The sequence below is a fragment of the Rhinopithecus roxellana genome, chromosome 14 (assembly GCF_007565055.1).
Source record: "Rhinopithecus roxellana isolate Shanxi Qingling chromosome 14, ASM756505v1, whole genome shotgun sequence".
In the NCBI taxonomy this organism is placed as follows: domain Eukaryota; kingdom Metazoa; phylum Chordata; class Mammalia; order Primates; family Cercopithecidae; genus Rhinopithecus; species Rhinopithecus roxellana.
The window spans coordinates 62698596-62722421 of NC_044562.1; the positions used below are offsets into that span (position 1 = coordinate 62698596).

Sequence of the window (23826 nt, forward strand, 5' to 3'; positions counted from 1 at the left end):
AAATGAAACCCTTACATGAAATATTTCAGCAGAAGAGAAATTCCTTCTTCTTCATTAGATTTGGGAATTGCAGAAGGAAATGCCTTAATTACCCATGAGGCAAGATAGCCTTACGTGACTGCCTTCACTTTAAGAGCCTTAGAGAGAATGCCCAGTATTAAACGCTTATGTCTTTTTCCAATTGCTGGGCAACTCCAATGCCACGCACCAACCTCTGAAAATAATCTTATACGAAATGAAATGATTTAAAAACCCATCTTCTTTCTTTCTTTTTTTTTTTTTTTTGTTATTTAGTTTTTATTTCATAATCATAAACTTAACTCTGCAATCCAGCTAGGCATGGGAGAGAACAAGGAAAACACGGAACCCAAAGGGAACTGCAGCGAGAGCACAAAGATTCTAGGATACTGCGAGCAAATGGGGTGGAGGGGTGCTCTCCTGAGCTACAGAAGGAATGGTCTGGTGGTTAAGATAAAACACAAGTCAAACTTATTCGAGTTGTCCACAGTCAGCAATGGTGATCTTCTTGCTGGTCTTGCCATTCCTGGACCCAAAGCGCTCCATGGCCTCCACAATATTCATGCCTTCTTTCACTTTGCCAAAGACCACATGCTTGCCATCCAACCACTCAGTCTTGGCAGTGCAGATGAAAAACTGGGAACCATTTGTGTTGGGTCCAGCATTTGCCATGGACAAGATGCCAGGACCTGTATGCTTTAGGATGAAGTTCTCATCTTCAAATTTCTCCCCATAGATGAACTTGCCACCAGTGCCATTATGGCATGTGAAGTCACCACCCTGACACATAAACCCTGGAATAATTCTGTGAAAGCAGGAACCCTTATAACCAAATCCTTTCTCTCCAGTGCTCAGAGCACGAAAATTTTCTGCTGCCTTTGGAACCTTGTCTGCAAACAGCTCGAAGGAGACGCGGCCCAAGGGCTCGCCGTCGACGGCAATGTCGAAGAACACGGTAGGGTTGACCATGGCTAGTACTACAAGAATTTCCTCGGCGGCAGCGTCTGCAAAGCCCATCTTCTTTCTTTAAGAGGTGGGGTCTCACTGGGATGCCCAGGCAGTACTTGAACTCCTGGCCTCAAGCGACCTTCCCGCCTCAGTCTCCCTAGGAAACTGCCTTGAAACTGTTAAGAGTGATATGCATTTTTGTTAGCACCACTTCATATTTGCTGGTTCTCTGGACCACTTTTTTAAACTGTCCAATTTTCTGATTGATCATGCTGCTTGGATAGAATAAATCCTACAAATATTGGAATATAGTTGTATGTGGAGAATGAGCTAGAACATACTGAATAAAGTTGTTTTTTTTTTTTTTTGAGACGGAATCTCCCTTTGTCACCCAGGCTGTAGTGCAGTGGCGCAACCTTGGCTCACTGCAAGCTCTGCCTCCTGGGTTCACATCATTCTCCTGCCTCAGCCTCTCGAGTAGCTGGGACTACAGGTGACTGCCACCACGGCCGGCTAATTTTTTGTATTTTCAGTGGAGACGGGGTTTCACTGTGTTAGCCAGGATGGTCTCGATCTCCTGACCTTGTGATCCGCCCGCCTCAGCCTCCCAAAGTGTTGGGATTACAGTTGTGAGCCACCGCACCGAGCTGAATAAAGTATTTTTATACTGACCCTTGCAAATTAAAGGACAGAGAAATAAGAAATGTATAATAATTCTTGAGACATAAAATACTTCTCCAGTCACATTACCAGAGAATAAGTACAACACAAAAATCTAGGTAAAATTCAGCTTGTTTTACACAATACAGTAGAACATAAGCATACAGCACGTGATGTTAACTACAAACAAGTACTGAGTTTAATGCGGCCACCACGACATGTGCAAACACAGTTCCCCGGCCAGGAAGACGCCGACCACAGTGGGCTACCTGGCGACAGCCTCACCTCTGCTGTGTGGTCTCCTTGGTGAGTCCTGCTTGGCTGCCTTCGTGGAAAAGAACCTTGCCCACCCCTGGTGGTCCCAATTCCTCTTACTCTATCTTGTTCACACAGATCTAGCTGATCACAATCTGACATATTACACATTCATTATTTACTGTTGCAGTCCACATGCGCTTCTAGAACCTTGCCACTCTCCATCCAGAGGCAGAGTCTATTTCTGCTACCCTAGACCTTAGGTGGGACTCTGACTGTGTTGACTACAGATGGAGTAAAATTGACACTCTGTGTCCTCTGAGGCAAGGTCACAGAGGAAACGAGACTTCAGCCCAGCCTCGTACCTCTCTCATGTGATGCCTGCCCTTGGAATCCAGCCGCCAGGTTGGAAGGAAGCCCTGGCCACATGCAGAGGTCCCGTGTAGGTGTTCTGGCTGAAAGCCCTTGCTAAGGTCCCACCCAACAGGCAGCATCAACAGGCAGACACGTGAACGACTGGGATTCGAGATGTTGCCAGTCTTGGCTTCTGAGTCTTCCAGGTGAGGCCCCAAACATCATGAGGCAGACACAGGCCTTCCTAGCTGCAGCCATCCTAATTCCTGACCCACAGAGGCTGCGGGGAAGCATCTTTGCGGGAACTCTGCTGGAAAGTGTGGCTGGACACAGGGGCACACATCAGTGGAGAGAGATGGGTGCTTTAAGGAGGATGATCTGTTTTGAAAACAGCATCTACTGCTCAAATAGTAACTTTGACACAACAGATAATATTTGAGCTTTTGTTTTTCTGCAATTTGATTTAAACCAATAAAACAGGGTAGGAAAAACATGAAAAAAAAAAAAAAGGTTTTAACAGGAATCTTAATGGTAGAGCTCTTGGGACAACATAAGAATGGCTTGTGGGGCTGTGGGTCCTGGGGTGGGGCCCACATTTTGATGAGTCTGAATCTTGGTGACGCTGGTCCTTCACACAGATCTAGCTGATCTTAACCTAAACCACTGGTTCCCAATCCTGGCTACACAGCTGAATGATCTAAACTGTCCAGATTGCTGACTGGCCAGCCCTTCCCCCTCTCTTTCATCTCTTCTCCTCTGGGCAAAAGGAAGACTCATGGATTCCCTCTTCCGAGGCTGTCCCTCCCAGTGAGCTGCTGCTGTGACTGCTCCACTCCATGCACTTCTCCCGCATGGAGTGATGCTTGCCAATGTCTTCAGTCCTCCTCCCACTGATCCACCTGCCCCAGGGATTCCCCGTCCTCCTGGACTCCTCAATTCATGACTCTTTCTAAAACCAACACCCAGGAGCTGGTGCAGCCTGAACTCTCCTAATCCCCTCTAGCTTCTCCCACATCTTTCTGGGCGGCCCTAAGCTTCGTGTGTGGCTTCACGTCCTCCTTCCACACAGGCAGCCCCTCAGCTATGCCACCAGTGTGCCCAGGCCCTGCCTGGGGCTGCCTCCCCAGGGCAAACCCTCCTCCAGCCCAGCTCATCCTGTCCCAGCTCCCACCTCTCCCCTACGCTCATCACCACTGAGCTGCGGACCCTCCTGATGTTTTCACCTGGTCTGTTCTTCCTTCCCCCCCATGGTTCCAGTTGGGGGAAGGCTTAGGAACTAGGTTTTCATTCAGGACATTGTAAGCTTACAAAGTCACCAGATGGGCAGAGGAGCTGGGTGAAGCCACACGCAGCAGCGACCTCTACATAGTGCCCGGTCAATAAATACCTGTCAGCGGCCTCAATGAAAAATATCTGATTCCAAGGAAGAAGGAAGACACCACAGACAACAAGCTGTTAAGATCTGGTATTGCCTAAGTCTTACAGTTTTAAAGAACAATAGCAACCATCATCATCACCTTCATCTCACATTATTATCTGAAGGACACAGGAGAGGAATTCTCAGGGGATGCAAACTCTGAAGAACAGGAAAACCAAGACCCCACATTGTCGGCGAAGGGAAGCCTGACAACATGCGGTCTGTGCGGTCCTCGGGAGACCCAAACTAAAACTCAACGACCCCAAGGTGCAGGTGACCCCAAGGTGCAGGTGCGTGACAATTGGAGGCCCACCAGCTCCCAGGCAAAGCAGCGCTGAAGCAAATCACCTGCTGGGAGACCATCACTCACTGAAGCAAATCACCTGCTGGGAGACCATGTGAGTGATGAGAGTCAAGGAGGTGACAGTGACGCCCAGTCTGGGAAACACAAGCCGACCACAGCAAAAAGGGTGGGTGCAGGGGAATGAGCACGCATCACCGATTCTGAAGTGCAATCTGAGAGCTCATCTTGTCCAGAGTGGAGTCGGCGGGAAAAAACATAATCATCTCGTCTTTAAGATTCCATTTACCCACTGGGCCACTCATTACTGGAGAGTTATAGGAAAAATGCAAGTGTTTCAGAGACAATGGAAAAAGCTGACCTCTGCAGACAAACGAAAACAAGGAGAAATGCCTGCATGCCTTGACTCAGTACCTGCTGCTCAGAGACACAGCCACACCCGCCAGAGAACACTTACACTAAGGTTCAGAAATCACTTTCCGACTTCAGGGTAGGGGCGCGGGTGGCATTTAAGGACAATAAATTCTGAGTAGTATCTGAAGCAGATGCAACTGATTCATGGCCACAGGGACAAGGGATCCATTGTCAACCACACACCAATCAAAAGGAGTTTTAGGCCAGGCACAGTGGTTCACGCCTGTAATCCTACCACTTTGGGAGGCTGAGGCAGGTGGATCACCTGAAGTCAGGAGTTCAAGACCAGCTTGGCCAATATGGTGAAGCCCCGTCTCTACTAAAAACACAAATATTAGCCAGGTGTGGTGGCGGGCACCTTTAACCCCATCTACTTGGGAGGCTGAGGCAGGAGAATCACTTGAACTCGGGAGGCGGAGGTTGCGGTGAGCCGAGATCGTGCCACCACACTCCAGCCTGGGCAATAGAGTGAGACTCTGTTTCAAAAAACAAAACAGAACAAACACAAAATAACAAAAGGGGTTTTAACTACCAACCTTCTGCATACTTTTGGTTTTATTTTCTGGAAAAAGCAACAATACTTTTAATGTGTTTAAATCACCTACTTTTGTAATTAGGAGGGAGCCTAAAAGTTGACTGGCTCCATTACAGGAACTTCTTTAATTCTGTATTACGCATGGACGGATGAGGACAAGGTGAAGTCACAGAATGATGTAAGAGAAGAATTTGGCGGTTCCCACACAGTTACATGGAAATTGAATAACCTGCTCCTCAATGACTCCTGGGCAAATAATGAAATTAAGGCAGAAATCAAGAAGTTCTTTGAAACCAATGAGAACAAAGAGAGAACTTAGCCAGAATCTCTGGGACACCACTAAAGCAGTGTTCAGAGGAAAATTTATAGCACTAAATGCCCACATTGGAAACAGCTAGAGAGGCAAGAACAAACTAATCCAAAAGCTAGCAGAAGACAAGAAATAACTAAGATCAGAGAAGAACTGATAGAGACATGAAAAACCCTCCAGAAAAAAAAAAAAAAAAAATCAATGAATCCAGTAGCTGGATTTTTCGAAAAAAACCAAAAAACAATGAATCCAATAGCTGGTTTTTTGAAAAAAATTAACAAAACAGACCGCTAGCTAAACTAATAAAGAAGAAGAGAGAGAAAAATCAAATCAAAATAATACAAAATGATAAAAGGGATATTACCACTGACCCCACAGAAATACAAACTACCATCAGAGAATACTACAAACACCTCTATGCAAATAAACTAGAAAATCTAGAAGAAACGGATAAATTTCTGGACACATACATCCTACCAAGACTAAACTAGGAAGAAGTCTAATCCCTGAATAGACCAATAACAAGTTCTGAAATTGAGGCAGTAATTAATAGCCTACCAACCAAAAAATAAATTAAAAAAATAAAATAAAATAAAATAAAAAGCCCAGGACCAGACAGCTTCACAGCTGAATTCTAACAGAAATACAAAGAGCTGGTACCATTCCTTCTGAAACTATTCCAAACAATTGAAAAGGACACACTCCTCCCTAACTCATTTTATGAAGCCAGCATCATCCAGATACCAAAACCAGGAAGAGACACAACCCAAAAAGAAAACTTCAGGTAAATATCCCTGATGAACATCAAGGTAAAAATCTTCAATAAAATACTGGCAAAACAAGTCCAGCAGCACATCAAAAAACTTATCCACCACGATCAAGTCGGCTTCATCCCTGGGATGCAAGGTTGGTTCAACACATGCAAATCAATAAATGTAAACCATCACATAAACAGAACCAAAGATAAAACCACATCATTATATCAATAGATGCAGAAAAGGCCTTCGATAAAATTCAACATCCCTTCATGTTAAAAACTCTCAATAAACTAGGTATTCATGGAACATATCTCAAAATAGTAAGAGCTATTTATGACAAACCCACAGGCAATATCGTATTCAATGTGCAAGAGCTGGAAGTATTCCTTCTGAAAACTGGTACAAGACAAGAGCGCTCTCTCTCACCGCTCCCATTCAACACAGTGTTGCAATTTCTGGCCGGGACAATCAGGCAAGCGAAGGAAATAAAGGGTATGCAAATAGGAAGAGAGGAAGTCAAACTGTCTCTGTTTGCAGATGACATGATTTTATATTGAGAAAACCCCATCATCTCAGCCTAAAAACTCCTTGAACTAATAAGCAACTTCAGCAAAAAGTCTCAGGATATACAAGATTAATGTGCAAAAATCACAAGCATTCCTTTACACCAATAATAAGCAAGCAGAGAGCCAAATCATGAATGAACTCTCATTCACAATCATTACAAAGAGAATAAAATACCTGGGAATACAACTAACAAGGGATGTGAAGGCTGTCTGCAAGGAGAACTACAAACCACTGCTCAAGGAAATAAGAGAGGACACAAAAAAAATGGAAAAACACTCCATCCTCACGGACAGGAAGAATCAATATCATAAAAATGGCCATACTGCCTGAAGTAATTTACAGATTCAATGCTATTCCTATGAAACTACCATTGACATTCTCCATAGAATTAGAAAAAACTGTTTTAAATTTCATATAGAATCAAAGAAGACCCTGTATAGCCAAAACAATCCTAAGCAAAAAGAACAAATCTGAAGGCATCACGCTACCTGACTTCAAACTATACTACGAGGCTACAGTAACCAAAACAGCATGGTACTGGTACCAAAACAGACATATAGACCAATGGAGCAGAACAGAGACCTCAGAAATAACACCACACATATACAACCAACTGATCTTTGACAAACCTGACAAAAACAAGCAATGGGGAAAGGATTTCCTACTTGGTAAATGGTAGTGGGAAAACTGACTAGTCATATGCAGAAAACTGAAACGGGACCCCTTCCTTACACCTTTTACAAAAATTAACTCAAGATGAATTAAAGAGTTAAATGTAAAACCTCAAACCATAAAAACCCTAGAAGAAAACCTGACCAATACCATTCAGGACATAGACATGTGCAAAGACTTGATGACAAAAATGCCAAAAGCAATGGCAGCAAAAGCCAAAATTGACAAATGGGATCTAACTAAACTAAAGAGCATCCACACAGCAAAAGAAACTACCATCAGAGTGAACAGGCAACCTACAGACTGGGAGAACATTTCTGCAATCTATCCATCTGACAAAGGGCTAATATCCAGAATCTACAAAGAACTTAAACAAATTTACAAGAAACAAACAACCCCATCAAAAAGTGGGCAAAGGATATGAACAGACATTTCTCAAAAGAAGACATTTATGCAGCCAACAAACATATAAAGAAAAGCTCAACATCACTGATCATCAGAGAAATGCAAATCAAAACCACAATGAGATACTATCTCATGCCAGTTATAATGGTGATTATTAAAAAGTCAGGAAACAAAAGATGCTGGTGAGGCTATGGAGAAATAGGAATGCTTTTACACTGTTGGTGGGAATGTAAACTAGTTCAACCACTGTGGAAGACAGTATAGTGATTCCTCAAGGATCTAGAGCCAGAAATACCATTTGATCCAGCCATCCTATTACTGGGTTTATACCCAAAGGAATATAAATCATTCTGCTATAAAGACACATGCACACATAACGTTTATTGCAGCACTATTCACAATAGCAAAGACATGGAACCAACCCAAATGCCCAACAATGACAGACTGGGTAAAGAAAATGTAGTACATATATACCATGGAATACTATGCAGCCATAAAAAGGAATGAGATCATGTCCTTTGCAGGGACATGGATGAAGCGGGAAGCCATTATCCTCAGCAAACTAAGACAGGAACAGAAAATCAAACACCGTAGGTTCTCACTCATAAGTGGGAGTTGAACACTGAGAACACATGGACACAGAGAGGGGAACACCACATACCAGGGTCTGTTGTGGGGTCGGGGGTAAGGGAAGGGAACTTAGAAGATGGGTCAATAGGTGCGGCAAACCACCATGGCACATGTATACCTATGTAACAAACCTGCACGACTTGTGCATGTATCCTTTTTATTATTTTGTTTTTGAATAAATAAAGAAAAAAAAAAAAAGAATTTGGTGGTTCTTTGAAAAGCTGAACAGAGTTACCAGATGACCCAGCAATTCCACTCCTAGGTTTATACCCTGAAAAAACTGAAAACAGGGACTCAAACAGATACTCGTATGACAATGTTCACTGCAGCATCATTCACAATAGCCAAAAGTTGGAAACAATCCAAGTGTCCCTCAACAAACAAAATGTAGTAAATCCACACTATGAAATGTTATCCATCCTTAAAAAAGAGTGGTGTATGGACACATGCTACAGCATGGAACATCATGCCAAATATAAGATGCCAGACACAAAAAGATCCATATTCAACTATCACATGATTCTATATATGAAATACCCAGGTGACACACATTCACAGACAGAAAACAGATCAGAGGTCACAGGGGCTGGGAGAAGTAGGGGCTCGGGAGCTGCTACTTCATGGTTAGCAGGTTTCTGTTTGGAGTGAAGACAATGTTTTGGGAATGGTGGTCATGGTTGTCCAGCACTGTGAATGTGCAAATATAATTCAACTGGCACTGAATTGAACACTTAAAAATGATTAAAATGGCAAATTCTGTGTTACATACAGCCATGTATCCCCATCATTAAGTGATGCATTCTGAGAAACGTGTTGTTAGGTGATGTTGTCATTGTGTGACCATCACAGAGTCCATACATAAGCCTAGATGGCGTGGCCTACCACACACCCAGGGTGTGTGTAGAGCCTGTTGCTCCCAGGGCATAAACCCATACAGTATGTGACTGTACCGAATACTGTCGGTGGCGGTAACACAATGGGAAGTGTGTATTTAAACATCCAACCATAGAAAAGGCACAGTAAGGACATGGTATTGTAATCTCATGGGACCACCATCACATTACGTGGTCCATCATTGAACAAAATGTCGCAATGTGATGCACGACTGTATTTTGCCACAATAAAAAAGTTCAAAGAAAAAAGAAAGAAAAAAAGGGAATAAGAAAGGGAGAAAAAGACAATGATGAAGTTATGGATGGGAAAAGAAGGGAAATTAAATAAGAGAAGCAAGGACAGTCTTACAGGAAAAAGGAGAATGGAACAGAAAGAAGGAAAGGAGAAAAAGGGGCCAGAATGTAGAAAGTGATGGGAGGTTGGTGCTGGAGAGGAGGAGCTGAACAAAAGGAGGGGGCCTAGTAAGAGGAGGAGCCCCTTGCCTGGCCCCCGGCCCTGGTGCATGCCCTCCCAGTCGTGTTCCCTGCAGCAGCACTGGTCCTTTGCACACCTGTACAGAGACCCTGCTGCAGCTTCCCCTTGCTGGGCACTTCCATAACCCCCCATCTTGCCCCTTCCACCAGCCCCAGCATCCAGGGAGACCCCTGAGGCCAGCTTCCTCTCCCAGCAAACGGCCCTGCAGCAGTGAGTACACTTCCAGAGACCCTGCGGGCTTATGGAGTGTCTCCTCATGCTCACACATCACTCATCTGAACAGTGTGGAGGAGGGTTTTCAAATGCTTGTTAGGGTTTGGGAAAAGAATTAAAACAAGAACTGGATTTGGCCTATAAACGAATGGGTATCAAATCTTGTCTCAGAACTCAAGTAAAAGAACTTGGGAAAAAGTAGCTCTCCTGGGCAAACTAAGCTGATGGGCAATCAGAAACAGAAGGCAACAAGTCACTGATGACATAACATATTAATCTTTGAATGTTCAGAAGGAAAGAAAACCAATTTCCCATCAATGACATTCTGGAACCACTCGGGACACAATGGTGGAAGTCTGGAAAGAATGGCTGGCTTTGGTTCTGCCCTTCCACGAATGGACTGGGCAGGTGTTTCTGTGCTGCTCAAAAGGAAACAGGGCCTAAACCTTCTCTATGTCCCTTCAATGAGCCTGGGAGAGCAGACGAGGAAGAGGGAGGTTGAAAATTCCTATCTCTGGTAGTCCCCTAGAGCCAATGATAACACAAGTTACTTTTACCATGTATGAGTTCTTCAAACCAACACCCCACAACAGCAGAGCCTCATCGGATGAATCATCCCCCCTTCCTTCTGACCCCCTAGCGATGACCCTCCCAGCTGATGTCCCCACGTTGTGCAGAATAAAGTAATATTTGGGGGGAAAATCAAGAAAACAGTTACAGATCTTAAATTGCTGAATTAATTGGCCTGTTGAGGTAATTATATGCTCATTGTAAGAGTGACTCTGCATTCACAGCTAAAAGTGTTTCTGCATGTTTACTGACTCTTTGATTCTCCTTAAATGTGAGAAATGGATTTACTTGTCCAGGTAAAATTACCAGGCTGCAAAGAGATCATCATTATATATGCCAGCTTTCCAAAATTACAGCCTTTGAAACTCTGATCATTTGTTCTTCGTGGATCTGATATTTTCCAAGTGCTGTAAAAATGCCTTCTGTCAATCTGCTGCAGCACAGCCTCGGGTAAAATGTCAGACGTTTTTATGGTTGGAATATTAACTTATTAGAATTAAGAAACACTCTTCAGATAACCCATAATAAAACCCCTTATTTTATATGAACTTCTTCTGTAGGAAGAATCCTAGACAAGCCAAGATTTGGAGGCAAGACCACTGAAAAGACAAGCACCCCCTTCCAAGGGGAGGGAAGGTCACGGTGGAGACGTGTTAGAGGCAGCGAGCACTGCTGCCCTCGCCTGGATCGGTGGCCCTATCGCCGCTTTCTATGTCTATGGCCTTGAGCAAGTTACTTAAACTTTATGACCCTCGGTAACCTCGGTTATAAAAATGGGGATAATGGCACCCACCTCCCAGGTTCTTGTGAGGGTTACGAGACGCTGCGTGCAAAGCATTTAAGCCCAGTGCCTGACACATGGCAATAGTCAATAATTGACTGTGATGATATTGCTCATAGATTGTCAACTATGAGTTTCTGTTTTGAGGTTGGTTTCCTCCCTGAAAGAGGCATCACTAAATGTGTATTCTGGTAGAAAATATTTTATTTTCATGAAATTCAGAAAGAAAAAAAATAACACTGTGTGTGTGTGTGTGTGTGTGTGTGTGTGTGTGTGTACGCATGGAACATGAACTTAGAAATCCTGGTCAGCTCTCTCAGGGGTGTTCTGGTAACCATGCCTACAGTATATCGTGGCTTCTGCAGAAAACCAACTGAAGGGGAAAATCATTCCTACCCAAAGAAAGCAAGAAAGATCCAAATGAAAAATCAAGCCAAAGAACAAAGCTACCTATTTATTTAATGAAGAAGAGTCAAATCAAGCGATTGAAATACCTGCTGGAGCAATGCTAGGACTCTCATCCCTCACATAAGCTTAGTGACCAGAGGACCCCAGGCAGCGTGTCTTGGTGAGTTCAAGACAGACTCTGAGAGACATCTCACAGTGATCACATACTCTGGGGTGTCCAATTCCTTAAGCCTTGCACAAAATGTTAAAAAAAAAAAAAAAAAAACCTTAGAAATTGTCCTAATAATTCTAAGACAATCCTTAAGACAAGAATCAGAATTAACAGCATAACATGAGGAGGCAAAAAAACTTGGTTTATACCAGTTTTCACTTCTACATAGTAACATTGGTTTAATTGTCTGACTTTCGTAACAGGCAACATCATGCCTCAATCTGGTAGGAAACAATCCCATCCTTTCAAATGTCCCCAGACTTCAAGATCAATAGCAAGGGGAGGGAGGAAACAATGGGAGAAAGCCTTTTGGGCACAGGGTAGCAGGCTGAGCCCAAACCCAGCAATGCTGACATGAGCTCCACGGTCACATGGAGCGACCACTCAACAGTAGGAAGAATTCTCTGCCTATTTTCCTGCAGATGAAAATATCTTTAGATAATCAATGCTTTTATGCCAAGATGGAAACTAACCGCCAGATCTCCTCAAAGCTTGGAGCCTCCCCTGGATCAATCCGGGAACCTGAACACGGTGGCCACATAATTGAACCTGTCCTCGACGCTCAACATGTGTGCTCAGCGGCAAATGCGGTGAGATATCTTAAATATTATCAAACACCATATCATTAAACAGAAATTAGATGGAAACAAGGGAAGCCTAAAAATTGACTAGGAGTTCGGATGCTCTCAATGGCTAATATGTCCATTTTTCACCTGAAGCCCTCTCCAAACGCAGTTTTGCTATTAAGCAAAACCCAAAGAAAGGTGATCAATTCCAACTAAAAAGCACTTATCCTGGGATGACGATGTACAAGGCACTTCAAACCCCTGGCTGCCTGCCAAAACCCAGACAACAGCCATCAATGTTTCCGACTATTCGAGGAGCACAGGGGCCATGCATAATTGACTAGAAGATGGGCTAAAACTGTGCCCAATCAGTGTGTGATCAAAAACGCGTGGAATATTCAGCGCCACTTGATTACACGGAGGTTCGTCCTTTCACTCTCCTCATGAAATCTCTTCAAGGTCCACAGTACTGTAATAAGATCATTACTGTCAAGCGGTACGAATCGCAGGCAATGAGTCTTGGGATAGGGAGTCATACTTCACAAGCTCCCCTGCTTTCTCTCGCTCTCTTTTTTTTGTATTTTACTGCATGCAGAGGCAGCAAGGCGACGAGGTGGCAGATAATGATCACATCACTGTGTGGCAACTAGAAAGGCACTTTTAAGAAAAAGCAGAGCGAAATCAGCTTAAGAGAAAACTAAAACATTTTTCCTTTGCTTTTTTCCGCTTAAAAAAATTAAATAGAATTAAACTGTGTGCAGTAGGCACTTTTCATGAACTCTGATACAATGTCATTGATTTTACCCATTTGATAGATTTTCATATTGCAGCAAAGCCCATTACCCCACAGACAAATGGCCAATTTTCTCCATGTCCCACGTGCACAAGAGGCCCTTGTGAAGTTGTGTGTGCGTGCCCGGCAATGCCTGCCGGAGCGTTCACTGCGCCTGTCCTTTCATTGGCTCCACACCCTGGTGCCTATGGTACGTCTGAGATGAGAAAGGGGTGGAGTGGAAAGCCAAGAGGGTATTACTACATTAACTAAAGATTACTAAATAAACACACAAAGTTTATCTCAACTACACCTTCTCCAAAGCATGAATAATCCATCTTGATAAAATGAGAGCGAGTCAGTAACTATGATCGGACCCCGCAGCCAGGCGAGACAGGCATTTGATTAACACTTAAATCAGCCATGCAGGATTCAAATGAACGATGGGGGGGCTTCATCAATCGCCACCCTCCTCCCTCCAACCTCAAACTGCCCTTAAAAATGCGCACTCGAGCTGGCTGTGGTGATACGTGCTTGTCAATGGCAGCAACTCAGGAAGCTGACATGGGAGGATCTCTTGAGACCAGGGATTTAAGACTAGCCTGGACAACACAGTGAGACCACATCTCAAAAAGAACACAAATACACTTCCCTCATCCGGAAAAAAAAAAAAAAAAAAAAAAAAAAAAAGGCATACCACTCTTAAAATGAACAGGAAAACTGGGTTTACTGCATCTGAATTAAATGTCCATAAGTCCAAAAAAATTTCAAGAGATGTCCCCTTGTAACACAGCCCATCTAATCCTGTAGGTTCTAACTGTCTGCAAAGCAGCCGAAGCAGTGATTTACATCTTTTTTAAAAAACGTGTCAGAGTGTGCATGCACCGTTTTGCAAGGAAGCCATACCACAACCCAACAGGCCTCCTGAGAAAACCAGCAAAGGAATGACTGCCTCCCAGTTCTCAAGGGCAGTGGTGGGGATCCGTGGGCACGGCCCTGCTGTGCTGCAGAAATGGACATGTACAGAGGGAGAAGCAACTCTGAGAGCCACAGGATTGAGAGTCAGAGGCCTGCAGAAGGCTCTCCTCCCACTCCAATCCCCTGCAGCCTTTTCCAGGTTAACAGATGAAATCCAAAGCAAAATACAGACTTCCAAGTCCCAGAGGCCACTCATCTGCTGGCCTTGGGCAAATTACTCAACTTTATTCAACCCTCTTCCTCATTTGTGACAACAGAAATGCCACCACACACCTGCCAACACTGCACAGGGCCGTTTTAAGGATGCAATGAGGTAGCGCACGTTTACGAGCAGGCAGTAAATCCATGGTGTCCTTCCTTTGCATTGGATGATGTCTCCTGACAACAAATCCAAGACTCGGAAGGGAAGAGTGAAGGGGAAAGAACAGCTGTGATCTGTCCAAGCAGTTTCTGACCTGAGAGAGTCCATGAAATATTTTCCTTAAATGGTATATGGTGAGTGGGTGAGTGGGTGGGTGGGGGCCACAGGGACATTAATCCCACAACGAGGAATAGAAAGTCACATGGTTTTACAGACTGAATGTTTGTCTCCCTCCAAAATTCACATGTTGTAGCTCCTCACCCCACCAACGTGCTGGTATTTGGAGACTGGGCCTTTGGGAGGTGATGAGGGTTAGTTGAGGCCATGAGGGCTGGGCCCTCATGATGGGATGTGTGTTCTTGTAAGACAAAGAAGAGCTTCTCTCTGTGTGTGTGTGCACACCACAGAAGGGCCACATGAGGACACAGCAAACAAAGGGCCACCTGCAAGCCAGGAAGAGAGTTCTCCCTAGGAACAGAGTCAGTTGGCACCGTGATCTTGGACTTCGCAGCCTACAGAACGATGAGAAATGAGTTTCTGCTGGTTAAGCCCCCAGTCTGTGGCATTTTGATATGGCAGGCTAAGACAAACGGTAGGTGCAATTTTATTTCATCCTCCCCATTTGCCAAGTTGCTTCCACATAGACTAAGTTTTACATTAGTCAATATCCCTTTTGTTTTACATCTTTAGACAGAGGAACGAAGTCGCCACTGCCTGTGAGATAAAACACTGCCTAGTTTCATGATTGCCAGGGCTGGGAGGAAAGAGAAAGCGAGCTCAGCTAGAACATCTGAAAATATAACCCCCTGGGCATCTCTACTTCCCGAAGCCCAGGCCGCACATATCTAACAGAGCATGGGAACATCTGAGGGCTGCTGAGGCCGAGAAAAATGCCCTCGTGCATGAGATGAGAACCTCTCATACCTTGCTGCGGAACATTTCAATCTGCATCCCTGTACTTTGTGTGTAAAATACATGCAGCTGAGAAAGTATAAAAGAGTAGATGAAGATTTAGAAGAGTAAGGAAGACACAAGTTGAACAGCACTGGCCGCCAGAACCAGCCCCTCTTCCAGCTTCGGGACCTTGATCGGAGTGGACCATAATTTCACCGTGACTTAAATGACATCCAAAGAGCCTGAGAGCTCAAACATTTTGAGACCATCAAGAAAATGACTTCAAGACAGATCCTAGATGCTGATGAAAGTCGACCAACACAGGGTCTCCCAAGCTAGCCCGAATTCTACTCCCAGGGTGCACAGAGGAAAACACGGTGTCCCGAGTTCTCCGCCGGTGGACACCGGAACCTGTGAGCAGCTCATGCTAACCGAGCCTCACTTGCAGGAGAGAATCTCGAAGTCTAGCTAAAAAAAGGAGGTGAGGTCCGTCACATTTCTGTATCTTAGAAAGGGACCTTGTGAGTAGTGAGCATTTTTCAAAGGCGAGTTTATGCTTCTGTGTAGCAGGAGGCTAAGGAGCTCAAACGCTTGTCTGTGGCGTCAGGAGTTGCCTAGGTGCCCCCAGGAGCTCCAAGCCACCTCCTTACAAGATTTAGTTTGTTTTGACTTTTCAGATTGTTTCCTTTTTTCCTCCTTGGAATAGCAGATATTTCGTTCTCTACAGAATGTGTGTGAGTGTCTATTGCCCTTTGCGGAACCTCCCTGAGGTCCCCCAGGCAGCTGGGGGTGCCCTGTGCTCCTGCATATCCAAGTTTCCCAGCGCATTTCTGCTTTCTCCACTGGTCTATGTGCGTCCTGATGGCTGGGCCGCTTCAGTTAACGTCCCATCCAGCATCAGACAAAACTCTTGAGTGCAGTAGGTGCTCAATGAACGTTCTTGGACCTGAATCTAACCCCTTTAAGTTTGTGTATGCTTAAAAAAATTAAAAACAAACAAACAAACAAAACCACACTACCAAAAATCCTTCTGTGCATCGGTTCATCATGATGGGAATCCTCTGTTCTGGCTGCCCCTGCTGTGATCGACTCATCTTTGTTTATTTCCAACCTGCCGGCTTCCACAAAGGATGTGAGAGCGCTTACAGCTTCTGTGTGTTTGTGGCAGCCGGACCGTACCCTCCAGGATGGCTTTTGAGTCAACTGTGCCCAATCTACAATGTCAATGTCTAGAGTAAACCCAGATGATCTACTCAATTTCAGCAAACTCATTCTCTTGGAAGCTGGAGTTACAACCTGAGAGCAAACTCTCTTTGGAAAAGTCATCTAGTTTGTGGGGAGGAGGCAAGTCCATCAGGATACATGACAGCTCAAGGGTGAGGAAACCCAGCCAGTCTTCCGATACCCTTAGCAGAGTCCAATGACTGCATTGCCAGTGTATCTCCCAGGAAAATGTTCTGATTCTTGGTTTTCCACATTCGCTATAATGAACTGTTCAACTCAACTGTTCAGATGCACTAACCAGTGGTTCACCAATAAGGAAGTTTAATTAAGAAGTCCTTATTGTATCAAAAAGTACTGTTGATTATGCAGTTTTTATGGAGCTGATTGTGGAGACTTCTTGTTCCCTTTCCAGGGTAGCTGCCAATGGTAAACAAGGAGCAGACACGGGAGGTGCCGGTGGAACGCTGATGGAGATGAAAAGGAGAAAACCCCATGGAGGAATGACATTAACACTCGTGCTACTGGATCTCCCCTCCAGCTTCCTCCAAATAACACAGAATTCAATGTGAAAGCCCCTGTAGACGGGATATAAACCTGGAAGGTAACAGTTTCCGGGCCCTGACACCTTGCCAGTCATGTGCTCACCATCACGTGCATACTAATTGCACCCCAGGAGTGAGAACAGATGAGAACCTTGTGCTAATAAGACTCTTACAACCTTGTTATATTCTAAATAACAAAACAAACACACTGTCCTCCCAATCAGGGCATGCGAAATCCCCAAACTACCCAGCAATGGCTCAAGCTGCATGACAGTCCATCTAACTGGATGGTTACAGATTAACTGAGAGCTTCCACGCACCCACATATTGCTTTTCTGTAATAATGAATATGCAAGAAAAAAACAACAACACCGTACGCTACACATGCACGATTCTTTAATTTCTCTCCAAAGTGCCTTCCAAAACATCAACTAATTAATATATAAAAAAAAAAGTCCTAAGGTAAAAGGTAACTGATCAAGAATAGCAACATCTGTTTCTTAGCATCTAAGTAAAAACAAAACTCAATTTTGTGACTAATGAAATCACCACCACTGGTGTTTAAAGTTGTAAACAGGCAACATTTAATGAAAAAGTAATGCTTTCTGCAGTTTTATTAAATAAGACAACCATTATGTGCTCAATCTGCACAATAAAAATTAAGCTCTACAACAGGTTAGCCTTCCCTAACTTTTACAACTCAGTCCGTTTTTGTGCTTCTTCTGAATTCCCATGCCTTTCTCGAATATTCTGCCTGACATCCTCGTTATAGTTTCTTGCATGTCTTATCTCCATAATCAGGCTCTAAACTCCTTGGAGAGAAAGAGGAACTGAGTTTCATTTCTCAACGTCTCCCATGGAGCCAAACACACAATGCTCTCCCTGTGGTGGTTGCTTCATATTTGATGAAAGAATAAAATGATCCACAATTTCAGGTTCTCCTTTGAAAGAGTGAAGGGAAACTAAGTCCTGGGTGACCTCTGCAACTCTGGAGTTAATGAAATTTGTCAACATTTCATTGCTCAGTGAGTGCAGCTGTGATGAGCAATTCATTTTCTACCATAACAGTGAGAGGCCCGTTTGTGACTTACCCTCTACAGGAGAATCTTTCAATATCCATCCAGGATCAACCACACAATGGCTGCGATAAAGACCAGAATGAACAACCAAAGGAACAAGATGAGAAGGATAAAATAAATTCCCTTCTGAGACCTTCAGAACAAAGCGCTGTGAACCCAAGGGGGGGAAAACACCAGGATTTCTGCATACCCTCTCGTATAATAAGATTGGGTAAATCCAGCCCGGTCCTGCATTTTTAAAGAAAGATCTTTGCTACACAACTTCTAGATGTTATGAGACATATAAAAGTCAGTGTCTTTACATGGAATCTGAGAAATATCAAGGAGGCTATTCAGTGTGCCCCACTCCCAGATTCAAAAGCAGCTCCACACACCTCAAAGACTTGCTTTTTGCCTGGTGGAAAGAGTTTGAGGCAGAGAATCAAGAGACAGTTCTGTCACCTACCAGCAATCTGACCCTGGACAAGAAAGCCACTTAACCTCTCTCTACTTCAGCCTTTTCACTGGGGAAACAGGGAAATTAGCACTTGATGCAAACTTGCATGAATGTTATAAAACTAACGAGAACCACCAGGTTCGGGGCCACAGAATGGGACTGCAGAGACCGTTCATTTTAGCAATGACAACCTCACTACTGGGCCTGAGATAAGAAGATGCCCAGAAAGTATTGTAATTCAAAGACAGTGCCAAGAGGTGACAAGCCATTAAAGATCTGGAAAATCCCAGATCTTTTCCAGGTGCTTTTCCCTGGAAACATACCCTTAAACTCGGACCTGGTCGGGAATCCAGGGCCGTGGTGCAATCACCTTCCAGAGCCTGGGTTCCTCTACCGTGGTCCAACCCATGCAGACCTCATGCAGAGTCAGGGTCACTCCCTCTCAGGTGGCCCTGGTTCACAGAGCTTTTCCTAGAGCTTTTAATATCAGAACCAAAATACATCTCCTTGAGGCTTCCACCCATCAGGTCCCATGGTTACCACCTGGGCCATCCAGGAGTCAGGATGCCCTTCACTCGGCAGACCTTCCACCAGCTGGTCACAGTCACCATGCCTCATGGCCCTCATCCTCGTCACCACCCTTTTCTCCAGTCACTACACGCTCCCTCCACGCATGGGCTTCAGGCCCCGTCATCATCCTGCCCAGTCACATCTCAAGCTCCTTCCACCGGTCTACAATGACCAGGCAGCATAGCAGCCCGTCTGTGATGTAAGAGCCTAGTGGCGGGCTCCGTCATCCACACATCTCCTGGTAACCCTCAGGACCCAAAATATACACAACAAGATAAGGGATTCTCCAGTCACAGTCCCTGCTCCTGCAACTTTCTAGATTCATCCAATTCATGTTAAATTGTAAACCTAAGAAAATAAAGGCTCTCCTTAGGCTGGGGTCTGACACCCTCTGCCATCTGGTGCAGAACAAAGTGGCCGTTCTTCAGCAAAAAGAGCACAGCAAGGACCCGTGCAGGGAGAAACTCAATGGCAGGAACAGCCCTATTTCCACCGGTCACCCTGACAGCCCCGTGCAGATACAGTGTGTCTGGGTTTGCAGCAGCAGATACTGATGATTCCTACCATCAACCTTTACTTTCTGAATGAGCGCGCCACAGAGGTTAGAAACAGCTAGAGTGAGAACCTCTGCGCTTGGCTGGGAGTCTAGGAAGACGAAGTTCTGGCAGGGTCCTTGTCGCGCACAGCTGGGGAAGGGTGCTGAGGTCTGTTCAGGAAGGCGCGAGGGCTCCCTGGGCCAGGCTAAAGCCAGACCCTGGGGGATGATGGATGGGAGCACACACCCCTGCCCTCTAGAGGCTTCGTTTCCTGTGCTTGCGGACCACCAGCAGAGTGGCATGGCACAGGCTACAGGGGCTTGCAGGAGGTGCTGTGAAAGACGAACACTCTGCGGCTTCCGTTGGTTTTGTCTTGGTCCTGGGAGCCAACTGTGTGAACTGGCATCCTGGGCTCTCAGGCCTTTTGGCTTCTGGTTGGATTTGGTCAAGGAGGGGCCACTGGAGACCAGTGGGAGGGAGAAGAGTGAGGTCACCCTCACCCTCCCGGTCACCACAGCTGGATGTGTCTCTCCCGAAGGCCACAGATCCTAGCTGGAAGCTTTCCCGGATAGTTGCCCTCTCTTTGCCCCATTATACCCCAGGTTCTATACCAAACCCACCGCTCTCCCTGCACCTCTGCAGACAGTCCCAGGAAGACTGTCCTCAGCGAGCCAGCTTGCAGCCCCATCCCATTCCAGATTCATCAGCTGACCTCAATGGATTCTACTGACCAATGGATTCAAAGGACCCTGAAGAATTTGCTGACTTCAATGGAATTTTATTTTTCTTACACTCTAAAGAGATTTGAACCTAGTTATTTGTTCCAATAGGGTATGTTAAAAACCATAAAATTCAACTACTTTACACACATCTTCTATACAATTTTTTATATCTGTAATTCCAACTTTTCAGCACTTGGCCAGGTGACAGAGAACAAACTAGTAGTAACCAGTCACAGAGCCTTGCAGGAAAGAGGAGCAGAAATGGTTTCTTATAATTAAACAGTATTCTTAAAATATAAAATACAGGCCAGGTGTGGTGACTCATGCCTGTAATCCCAGCACTTTGGGAGGCTGAGGTGGGAGGATTGCTAGAGCCCAGGAGTTCAAGACCAGCCTGGGCAAAAGAGTGAAACTCTGTTTCTACAAAAAAACAAAAAATTAGTCAGGTGTCATGGTGCCTGCCTGTGGTCCCAGCTACTTAGGAGGCTGAGGTGGGAGGATCACTTGAACCTGGGAGGTCGAGGCTGCAGTGAGCCATGATCGCACCACTGCACCCCAGCCTGGGTGACAGAGTGAGACTCTGTCTCAAAAAATACAATCAATCAATCAATAAATAAAATAAAACAAAACAGATATAACTAGCTTTAATTTCAAGAACAGAATGTTTAATTTGGGTGTTTTACACAATGTACTTTCAAGGAATTAACAGTAAATAAAACTATCAGAAACATCGTATATCATTGAATCTACAATGATAAGATATGTTCTGACTTTAGAGATGTTCCGATTTGGGGGGGAAAACGTGGCTCTGAAAAAATGAAATATAGACTGTTTCATAAAAGTGACTCATTTGTAGTCTGATAGGTAACTCTTCCCAGAGAAAAATGATACATTCTTTTTATAAATAACTTATGACTTATTTTCTATTGGAAAGATGTCATAGCCGCTGACATAGAGACCAGACTCTCCTAATTAGAGAGTGGGTGGATCCCTTGAAACCTCTGCCTTGGAATTCCAAACACACGCCACCCTCTTACACATCCATGTTTGAGACACTTGCTATTTTCTAATCTTGGAGTTTCCATGGTGCCTGAAATCTTTCTGCTGGTGTTACCACTTCAGCAGTAAGACCCTTTAAGGAAAGGGGTCCCCAGTTGCTGCTTGGACACAGCCCCTGTCTCAGCCTTGGTATCCACTATTGCCTGGCACCCACATACCATCCCACTCACTCAGCAAGTGGACTCGAAACATCAGGCGTCCAACATGGTCATGGTCACTTGTCAAACTTCCTTCAAACGCACCAGTACTGAAGGGAACACTGGGTAGTACCAGCTGCTCAATTAAATGTGCAGAAACGCTACTGATTTATGGTGGCGCACCCCCCCACATTAACTTATTTACACAGCAGTCAACACGTGGGTGGGATAATGAAAGTGTATCTAAGTGGCAACCGTCAGTTCCTACCAGGCTGTGCATTAAAAAAAACCACAGACCTCCACTGGAAACACACAACAAATGCAAAAAGGCGTGTACCTGTGAAAATGAGCACACGGCCTGACCCTAAAGGGAATCTAACCCCTGCCCCTGTATGTGCAGCCTGGGGGTGTGGAGGGCACAGGCTGCCCACCCTGGGGGAGGCTAACCTTCTTCCCAATCAGGGACGGGTGGTCACACGTGCTTGCCAGGGTGATTTTTGCCAAACGGTTGTCTGAAGGAGTCTTACCAACACAACGCGCTTGTGGCTGAATCCGTTTTCAGTGGGAAGGTCAGTGGCACCTGTGGCTGCTCTGACCCGTAACTATTACTTTCCACCATCGCTGACTAAATGGAATTATCCTCACTCACCACTACATGAGAAAAATCTTTTTTTCAAAGACAGAGTCTCACTCTGTCGCCCAGGCTGGAGTGCAGTGGCGTGGTCTCAGTTCACTGCAACCTCCACCTCCTGGGTTCAATCAACTCTCCCACCACAGCCTCCCAAGTAGCTGGGATGACAGGCGTGCGCCACCACACCCAGCTCATTTTTGTATTTTTAGTAGAGACAGAATTTCATCCTGTTGGCCAGGCTGGTCTCAAACTCCTGACGTCACGTGATCTTCCTGCCTTGGCCTCCCAAAATGCTGGGATTACAGGTGTAAGCCACCGTGCCTGGCCGAAAAATCAGTTTTTATTGCCTAAATATGTTAGCAGAAAGCTTATAGGAGGCAAAACGGGAAGAAATGTCATGAAGGAGAAAGGCTTCCAACCATTCTGCAGAGGCTGGTGGGCTACTCAGAGTTCGGAACCTCAGCTTCCTGATGATGAAAGAAATGATGCCCCCCGCCTCGGGCATTATGGAAACACACACCCCACGCTCTGCCCCTTCCCTGCTAACACGCGCACCTGGGGTTCATGCACTCCGCTCTGGATATGCGAAGGGGACGGGCCACCCCCTCAATGTGGCCACTGTCTGATAGCTCGCGGGTTTGAACCCTCAATCGAGCAGAGCATCTGGAAAAAGCATGGCAGCCACAGAGAAAGGACAGAAGCCATCAAGGTTGCCCCTGGGCACAAGACCCTTGCTGAAGACACGCTTTTACCACTGCCGTTCTCACAGGTAACCACACTCTCTTACCACTGCCGGGCTCACAGGCAACAATTCATGTTCTGACAACAAGGTTCCCAAATTTTAATTTTTCCTTTTAAGTACTCCTTTGTTACAACTGCACTAATTTTACCTCTCAGAATGTGGGGGGTATGTGTGTATGTATGTGTGTGTATGCGTGCACTCACGTGTCTCTACTTACATCTATGGAATTAAAAAAAAGGGAATTCACTTGCAGGAGCCACTTCAGGAAGCTCAGGTCCAGTCATCAGTGGCAATAAAAACTAAGGAAGGACTCAGGTGAAAGGAGACTCACAATGAGCGGTGACAACTGGAAGATTAATAGAGCCCACATACCAGAAAGAGCTGACGGACATGAACAGAAGAGGTGTTTATCACAATACGCTGCTAAAAGCTGAAATCAAGGCAGGTGTCTGGTTAGTTAAGGGTCACCAATATCAGAGACGATTCCTAAACTAGAAGTAGGCACGGTCCCCAGCGGAGTCACGCAGCATGGCCCGCCTTGGCTGGAGAGGACACTCGCCCAGGCTGCCAGGGTGGGCGAGGCCTCAGAACCGGATCAGGCCTGTGGCTGGGAGAACAGCACTCCTACTAGCTACCAGGAACAGCGGCCAAGAGTGAGAGCGGATTTGGTTGAGAAACATGAGAATCAGACCGTGATGAAAAGGTCCCAAAGGCCCTCAGCCCTCTAGTGCCACCTTGCAAACAGAAAGCACATTCGGTGACCAGCATTACTGTGCATTTGT

The 23826-nt window shown here is 45.2% G+C and overlaps 1 protein-coding gene and 1 pseudogene across 7 annotated transcripts in view; both read right to left on the minus strand.

Annotated features, from left to right (window-relative positions):
* The window catches only part of AGAP1 (ArfGAP with GTPase domain, ankyrin repeat and PH domain 1), a 650028-nt gene that overhangs the window by 144340 nt on the left and 481862 nt on the right, over positions 1-23826 (minus strand). The gene's annotated exons all lie outside the window — the stretch shown is intronic.
* Positions 490-1024, minus strand: LOC104663262 (annotated as a pseudogene).